Source organism: Henckelia pumila, chromosome 2 (assembly GCF_033568475.1).
Source record: "Henckelia pumila isolate YLH828 chromosome 2, ASM3356847v2, whole genome shotgun sequence".
Taxonomy (NCBI): domain Eukaryota; kingdom Viridiplantae; phylum Streptophyta; class Magnoliopsida; order Lamiales; family Gesneriaceae; genus Henckelia; species Henckelia pumila.
This window is the reverse complement of record NC_133121.1, coordinates 56,023,414-56,032,944: the sequence shown is the minus strand read 5'-3', so window position 1 is coordinate 56,032,944 and position 9,531 is coordinate 56,023,414. Positions and strand designations below refer to the sequence as shown.

At 39.6% G+C, this 9,531-nt stretch overlaps 1 pseudogene; it reads left to right on the top strand.

Moving 5' to 3' along the window:
• The first annotated feature begins 7,136 nt into the window (after window positions 1-7,136).
• Window positions 7,137-8,409, top strand: LOC140879690 (HMG1/2-like protein; annotated as a pseudogene).
• Window positions 8,410-9,531: the final 1,122 nt, after the last annotated feature.

Below are 9,531 nucleotides of genomic sequence, written 5' to 3'. Positions count from 1 at the left end.
TGCTAAGAAAGGGCCAAGTATGAAGGGCAAGAAACGTTCTGCCCCACCCAAGAAAGTGGAACCCGAGAAGAAGCAAAAGACAAAGGCTTCAAACAATGGAAAATCCAAGGATGTTTGCCATTACTGCAAGAAGCCGGGTCATTGGAAGCGCAACTGCAAGGAGTATCTTGAGCAGTTAGGAACTGCAAAGGGTATGTTCTATATCGAAATAAACATGTCACTTAATACAACTTCTTGGGTATTGGATACCGGATGTGGATCTCACATTTGCAATGATTTGCAGGTGATGACAAGAAGTCGCAGGCTTAGAATGGGTGAGACCCAGCTGAGGCTCGGGAATGGTTCCAGAGTTGAAGCTACGGCCATTGGAGATGTTTGTTTGATTTTGCAGAATGGTTTTAAATTATTGTTGAGAGATGTTTTATTTGTGCCAGATTTAATTAAAAACATTATTTCTATTTCTATGCTTGATAGAGATGGTTATTCTTGTAATTTTGTGAATGGGATTTGCAATATTTACAAGAATGAATGTTTAATTGGAAATGGACAACTTGAAAACGATCTATACAATTTAAAACTAAAAGACGTTCCAGTGAATTGTATTGACAAACCGGCGACAACAAACAAAAGGAAAATCGATAGTCAAAACCCGGCAAACCTTTGGCACGCTAGACTAGGTCATATTTCCTCAAGGAGGATGAACAAGCTAGTGGGAGAGGGCATGTTTGATATGTCTGATATTAACTCTCTACCTACTTGTGAATCCTGCCTAAAAGGAAAAATGACTAAATCTCATTTTAAGGGGAAGCCTGAGCGTAGTCAAAATCTGTTGGATTTGATCCATACAGATGTTTGTGGTCCATTTAGAGTAGGGACTCAACATGGCCACACCTACTTCATTACCTTTACTGATGATTATTCAAGGTATGGGTATTTATATTTAATGAAATATAAGTCTGAAGCATTTGAAAAGTTCAAAGAATTCAAGGCTGAAGTAGAAAACAAGCTAGGAAAAAGTATTAAAGCACTTCGATCGGATCGAGGTGGAGAATACTTAAGTACCGAGTTTTTGGACTATCTAAAAGAGAATGGGATTCTCTCTCAGTGGACTCCTCCTATGACACCACAGCTTAATGGTGTATCGGAGCGTCGTAATCAAACTTTGTTGGACATGGTTCGATCTATGATGAGCTTCACTGAGCTTCCACCTTCGTTTTGGGGCTATGCGCTTGAAACGGCGGTATTGTTGTTGAACAACGTCCACACTAAAGCAGTGGACAAAACACCATACGAGTTATGGAATGGCAAAGCTCCTAAGTATTCGTACTTGAGGATTTGGGGATGTCCTGCTTACGTGAAGCGGACAGTGGGAGATAAGTTGGATAGTCGATCCAGCTTATGTTATTTTGTAGGGTATCCGAAGAATTCAATCGGATATTATTTCTATTATCCTGCTGAAACAAAGGTGTTTGTTTCTAGGAATGCCACCTTCTTGGAGAAGGAATTCTTATTGGATAAGAAAGGCGAGATGATGGAACTCGAAGAAGTTCGAGAAGAACCCGAAATACAAAATAACGATCCTACACCTCAGGAACCATTGCTGGACACGCCTGCACCTAGAAGATCCGAAAGGACTTCTAGACCTCCAGTTCGATATGGTCTTCTTCTTGAAGGGGATCAAGATGAACCCGACATTGGATGTGATCCAAGAAACTTCAAGGAAGCAATTTCTGATGCGGATTCGAATTTATGGCTTGAAGCTATGCAGTCAGAATTGGATTCGATGCATACAAACCAAGTTTGGTCTTTAGTAGATCCTCCCGATGGAATTGTTCCAATAGGGTGTAAATGGATCTACAAGAGAAAACTTGGGCCTGATGGTAAGGTATTGACCTACAAGGCGCGATTGGTGGCGAAAGGTTATACTCAAAGGCAAGGAGTTGACTATGATGAAACTTTTTCACCAGTTGCAATGTTCAAGTCCATAAGAATCCTGATTGCCATAGCTGCATGGTATGACTATGAGATATGGCAAATGGATGTGAAGACTGCTTTTCTTAATGGAGACATTAAGGAGGAAATCTATATGAAGCAGCCTGAGGGGTACACATCCATGGGAAGCGAGCATAAGGTATGCAAGCTTCAGAGATCAATTTATGGTCTAAAACAAGCATCAAGAAGTTGGAACCAGAAATTTGATGAAACAATAAAAGATTTTGGTTTCATCAAGAACCCGGAGGAACCTTGCGTGTACAAGAAAGTAGTTAAGGATGCGGTGACATTCTTAGTACTTTATGTTGATGACATCCTACTCATTGGGAATGATGTAGGGATGTTGCAGTCAACAAAGATATGGTTATCAGGTAGATTTTCGATGAAGGATTTGGGAGAGGCATCCTACATTCTTGAGATACAGATCTATAGAGATAGGTCTAAGAGAATGATAGGACTCACTCAATCAACCTACATCGATACCATATTGAAACGGTTTTCAATGGATGGGTCCAAAAGAGGACATCTACCCATGTGTCATGGAGTTTCTCTATCCAAGTCTATGTGTCCCAAGACTGATGAAGAGATAGAGAATATGACACATGTACCATATGCGTCAGCTATAGGTAGTATCATGTATGGGATGATATCTACCAGACCGGATGTAGCATTTGCTCTGAGTGTCACGAGCAGATATCAGTCTAATCCTGGTCAAATGCATTGGAAAGCCGTGAAGGACATTCTTAAGTACTTGCGAAGGACTAAGAATATGTTCATGGTTTATGGAGGACGAGAACTCAAATTGGAAGGCTATACCGACTCTAGCTTCCAAAGTGATGTGGATGACTCGAAGTCAACCTCTGGATTTGTGTTCATGCTCAATGGCGGTGCTGTCTCTTGGAAGAGTTCCAAGCAGGACACCACAGCGGATTCCACCACTGAGGCTGAATACATTGCAGCATCAACTGCTGCTAAAGAGGCCGTTTGGATGAGGAATTTCGTCCAAGAGTTGGGCGTCATTCCTGAATTTGTTGGTCCAGTCCCGGTGTACTGCGACAACACGGGTGCCGTTGCTCAAGCAAAGGAACCAAGGTCTCATCAAAGATCCAAACACGTACTGAGGAAATACCACATAATCCGGGAGATTGTGGAAAGAGGAGACATCATTGTCGAACGAGTGGCCTCTGCAGACAATATCGCTGATCCGCTTACTAAGCCCTTGCCAGGACCATTGTTTGACAAACATCGCGAAGCAATGGGTCTACGTAGTATGACTAGTTGGCTATAGGGCAAGTGGGAGATTGTAAGAGTGGGTGCCCAGTGAGCCAACTGTGTGGCTATGGGCTTTGATGACTCTTTGTATAAACAATCTTTCGTTTAATATTATTTACACTTTTATGGCAATGACTTTATATTACTTCATATTGTTATATTGTGATATACTATTGTTGTTTTGATAAAGACCTTGAATATACTATAGTGTATGTAAGATGTGGTAGAACATGGAGATGTCTATCATGAAATACATCTTATAGTCACTGTATGTTCTAAAACCGTTCCTAGTCGATTGAGCCGTCCGATAATAAGGATAAGGATCGCTCGAGTTTGAGACTAGCATTTGCGATGCGGAGTACCACGTTTCATTGGTAGGGAACATGGAGATGTTCGAAGCATGCAAATGGATATTCATAGGATGAATAATCGAACTACCCTATCCGGACTTTCCAAGTGGTTATCACTTATCGAGTGGATTAAGTCCGCGGTTTTGGTTGTACACCATTAGTCCTTACGACTTGAAACATCATGGAGACTCTATATGCTAGTGCTGTGCTTTGACTCGTTTACCGACTCTATGGGGGTCATCAGGTGTCGAGATTGGGTACAGTTACGACACATATAGGAGTCAATGCATTGTTGTCAAGGATTCACCACATACTTGCGAGTGTGGATATCCTATGCGATCTGAGGAGATATTAGTGTGATAAATCTCTGGTCAGAGTAATTGATGTGATTTAAGAAATGGTTTCTTAGTAGCACATGCGATGTCACTAATTTGATCTTCAAGATGTATTGCATAGTTATCGAATCTTGAGCGACTCTCGATATACCAATGGTTGTTGATTCGATCGGGATATATGGATGAAGGGACCGTACTGTACGCTAACCAAAATCTACTGGTTCTTGTAGGCACTATCAGTGATACCTAGGGAATCATGGGGCGATGTTGCTAGGCGCTTTACCATGATTCGTTGGGCAAGTCGGAAAGTGTTGTTCCGAGTCACAAGGAGTTGTGAGCCCACGGCTAGCTGTATCCCTGAACCATTGAGGGTCACACAGTGTAATGGAGTTTTAATCCCCGTTGAGATAGTTAAATTTAAAGAGTTAAATTTAATGAACTAAGGAGTTGGACTTCTTAAATAAGAGTAAGGGAGTAGGATTTCCTAAAATGACATAGGGATGGACATTTTTGGAAACCACTGAATTCGGATTCAGGAAAATTTATTTTGACTTTAAAATGTGCAGAAATGGTTTCTGTGCACATTGGTGAAATCAGTTCATCAATCGGAGTCACGATGAATTTTATATTAATTTCTGAACGAGCGGGCTTTGCTTGTCGGGCCCCAGCTTATGACTAATGGGCCCTAAGGTGTTAGTGGCCTGCATTATAAATAAGTTATTTCAGTACAGAAATTACACACAACAGGTCATAATTTTTGAGAGCAAAAATCGAAAACCCTAGTTCCTCTCAAAGATTGTTTCGGCCGAACCCTCCCCATACTCTGCCCGAGATTTTCCGGTCTGTGATTTTGAATCGCAGTAAGGAATAACGAATCAGATTCGTTTATTCTCTTCGCAGAAAACTTCTGATAGATTTTCTAGTGCAATCTATCAGAGGGATTAAACCTCTGTTCGTGGACCTGATTGAAGGAGTTCATCGGTTCCAGGGAGAGACAACAAGAGCAGATCAAATCTGTTGGTGTCCATTAATCTCGTTGCGAGATTGGAGGTAAAATTTAATAAATGTTATTTAAATTTTACACACACAATAATTTAATCGTTGAACGGTTGATACCCACACTATGGAATTGTTCCATAACAAAATTTTTAAACTTCCGCTGCACCGGGTATCAATCGTGATTGATCTGACCGCCAGTTTTCCAACATTATATTTGTCTTGTGAATGATCTGGCCAATTTTTTGCTTTCCTGTTAATCGATTCTAAGTCGAGAGAGGAGAAATTGATTTTGATCACTCTAATAATTGACATATGATAAAACCGACTAGAAATAGTATTCGGTTTCAGTGTGCGGTTTTAGGTGAAAACTAAATTCTCACAGTTCTTCATGAATTTGAATTTGATTAGGATTACGAAAAATTAATCCGTCAATATTTGAATAGGTTTGATTGTTCTAGAAATAGAACTTTGAACAAGTTAGGATAATTCACTGTAATTTAAGATTAAATATGAGTCCTGAATCGGCTACATGTTACATGATTTTTTCAGTACCTGCGTGTGTCTTGGTTGTCTCAATTTAATTATATTTATCTTTCAGTTATTTTAATTCTTGTTATTTTTAGTAATTAAATTTTTATTTAATTTGTTGCATTCTTCTTTATTATTTTTGTCTAGATTAAGTAAAATAATTAAATCTTGAGAATTGACTACAGTCCCTGTGGGATCGATACTTGGACTTTCTGTCCACTTTATTATTACTTGACCTAGTGCACTTGCTAGATAACTGAATTAAGCGGTCAAGTTTTTGGAGCCGTTGTCAGGGACTGTTTGGTTAATATTAGGATAGATTATTTGCTTGAGACTATACATTTTTTTCTCTCTTTTCGTTCCTTTGTTTATTTTTTAATTTTAATTATAATTTTTTTTACTTGTGAGGTGCTTGGAGATGGATCATCGATGGGTATTCACAAATTTTGGCCAACAATACTCAGAGCCATTCTATGCTTCTTGGAGGAGATTCAATGAATTGGCAAACAAATTTCGATGCCATGACATTTCAAATTACACTTTAACTCAGATTTTCTATGGTCGGTTGGATGAGACAACAAGAAGTTGGGTAGATTATGGAGCTTTGTCAACTGAAAGTCACTTGTTCAGAAGAGAATATAACAGTGTGATGCACTTGTTAAATGATATGACAGATTTCGACTACCATTGGCATTGTGATCCTTCACTGCAGGGTTGGAGTCACCAATATCCTCCAGAATTCAACTCCACAAATTTTGCGAACCAACCACCGGAGTATCAAGAAGAGTCTATAGGGCATTTTGATGATCATGTGGCTCGGTTGGAGAACATTGTGAAAAAGCAAACAGAGGCAAATCAGTTCTTATAAAACCGTTTTCGTTTAGCCGTTGTTGTACATCAAATTTGTTGTAGTGCAAAAAACGCTCATCGACAACGAATTTTAATATCCGTTGTCGAATGCCATAAAAAAAGCGCTAATAGACAACGGATTATGGCCTACGACAATGGATTTTAAAATTCATTGTCTATTAGCGCTTTTTTAATGGCCTACGACAACGGATTTTAAAATCCGTTGTCTTTAAGCGCGTTTTTTATGGCTTACGACAACGGATTCTACAAAATCGTTGTTGTATTATTATTTTATATATTAATAAAATTAATTTTTTAAAATATATTATAATACTTATAACTTAAAGAGAAATCACACTTTCATTGTCTTTTGATTTCTCGTTTCTCTCCTCATCGCTGTCATCATCAATTACAAAACCCTAGCCACCATAGCACTCTAGCCGACTTCAAATCGAGAGGGGTTGCAGAAAGAGGAGAGCCGTGAAAACAAAAACCATGTCTCTGCCATTAAAACCTACAGATATAAGATAGAATCCGAGCTTGCATCTATCTACCATGGAATTATAAAGCTACTCGACTCCAAACTCATCGGATCCCCCGCTAACAGTGATTCCAAGGTCTTTTACTTGAATATGAAAGGAGATTATCATCGTTATGAGGCGGAGTTTAAGATTGGAGTCGGGCGAAAAGAAGCCGCGAAGAACACACTGTCTTCTTATCAAGCGGCTCAGATTAATCCTCTTTTCTCATTTATTTTGGTTTTTATGTTTTTACGTGATTTAGGCTTCTTTTTTTATGCTATCCAAAAAAGCGCACACTCCCTTTCATTCATTGAATACTCTTCATAAATCCCCCACGCGCATCCACTGCATTGGATATCTCTTTTGTTTTTGTCGCTATCTTTGTACTACTCGAGCCGAAGGTGAGTTGGAGGTTCGATCACCGTTGAATCCATTGAGTCGCACCGATTTTTGGATGTTTTTACCAATTTTCTTGTGGTTTTCTTGTCAGGCTAGATATGAAAGGCGGAAAGTCGAAACCGAAGTCCAAAAAGGCTGATCCGAAGAGAGTTTTTTGAGATCTGTGAATTTTTTTGTGTTTTATTTTGGATTTGTTTTTAATTTTGAGTTTTGAGAAGGCTGTCGGTGAAGAAAGGAGCTGCATTGGCAGGGAAAAAGCCGGTAAGAATGGCCGGGCAGCCTAGGGATCCAAACAAGTCTAAGAGGCCTGCCAGCACTTTTTTTGTTTTCATGTAATTCATAATTTTTGGGATTTGTAGATGATTAGGTTGCATGATTTTTGGTGGTTTTGTTGATTTTGAGATACTCGTAATTCAAATACAGGGAGGAATTCAGGAAGCGATTCAAGGAAAGGAATCCCCACAACAAATCTATCGTTGTTGTTAGTATTTAATTCATTTGTTCGATTTCATAAAATTCATGAGAACAATATTTCATTGTTCTATGTCGTGGGAAATTTGCGTAGGTTGGTAAAGCTGGTGGCGATAAGTGGATGTCGATGTCCGATGCAGTATGCATTCGCTTCAAATCTAAAAATTTTAGTGGTTTCATCTGTTTTTGCTCAGTAGTAAGTATCATCGTTCTTTGTAATTGTTCCAGGAGAAAGCTCCCTTTGTCTCCAAGGCTAGAAGAGGAAGTCTGAATACGAAAATACCATCCAAGCCTACAACAAGAAAATCGTAATTTACTGATTTTTAACCTCAATTGAGCTATCGATTGCATCTATGTTTGCATCCACTATGCTGAAGAAGAGAGAGACAAGTAGAAGTCTAAAGTGCACGATGACGAAGATGACGGCAGCGCAGAGGTATGATGAGTTTCTGATTCTTTCCCTCCCCCTAATTTTCAATTATCAAGAATTTTATTGGGATTAATCAGTTCATTCGGTTAAAATTCTTCCAAATTTCTAGGATGATGATGAAGACGATGAAGATTAATCCATGCTATCTTGCGAAGAAGTTTGGGGGTTAGAAATTATGCCATAAACAATTCCCTCTGAGCTGTCATGTATCAGTAAGATCCTATTTGGTAGAAAAAGGAAACGATTTTAGTTAAACTCAAATCGAAAGGTCAGATGGGATTGTTTATTTTGTATTCCATTGTTTTCTTGTGCTCCCACTGCTGCATAATGATAATCCGACTCTTTCGTTTCTCTCCGTAAGTGTTTAGATTTTTGTGCATTTGAGAAAAGAGGATTAACCTTGAGGGGGAATTGTGTTTGTTTTGATTCTTTTTTTATGCTAGCGGAGGGGCTGAGGTTTGGGAGTGTAGCTTCGTCTATCTGGTTGATTTTAGCAATTGAATCACTTGAGTGTGATTGAGCTATTGAATCTCATGCATATGTTGCACCATGTTTCACGTTTCCTGATTTGTTCAATGATGTGTGTAAACTCGTTTTGGACGAGCTTTAGTTTCGTTTCTTTATCTGCTACTTCTATTGGTTTCATGTTTTCTGTAGGAGATTGCTACCGCTGAACTTGCCTCAACTCATCCCATCAGGCTAGGGCTGGCGCTCAACTTCTCTGTCTTTTACTATGAGATTTTGTGTAGTAACCCAGAGACCATTTTAAGATAATAATATGTTAAACATGATTAAGGGTTGGTAATTAATCAATTTCGAAGTATTATTGGACTTCGGAGGAGAATATGGGCTTTTGACTTTGGGCCGGATCGGAAGCTCCGAACCCAGATCGGAAGTTCCGATCCTAGCCACTTCGGAAGCTCATCGGAAGCACAGAGATCGGAAGCTCCGATCCTGGAACGGAAGTTCCGATCTCCGGCTGCCAGCTTTGCCCGATGACTCAGCCGCGAGTTTTGACAAGTGTTGAACGTAGAGCAGATCGGAAGCTCCGATCGCCCGATCGGAAGTTCCGATCCCGACGTGTCACACATGCATGCAATGAGCTGGATCAGAAGTTCCGATCCTGGCCGGGAATTTTTCCTATAAATAGGACTTCTCAGATTCATTTCTAATTACGAATTCCCGAGTTTCTTTCTTCAGTTATATAGTGTGAGATATACATTTGAGGGCCCTATCGGTTATAATAGAGGTTCTGGAATAACCAAGGTGTGGTTATAGTCATCCGGGACTAGCGACTCCAAAGGGCTAACTACGGACGAAGGTATGGTCCGGGAATCTGTTTAAGTTTTGGGAGTACTTATTAGCTTAGTTAAGGCTTATAGAAT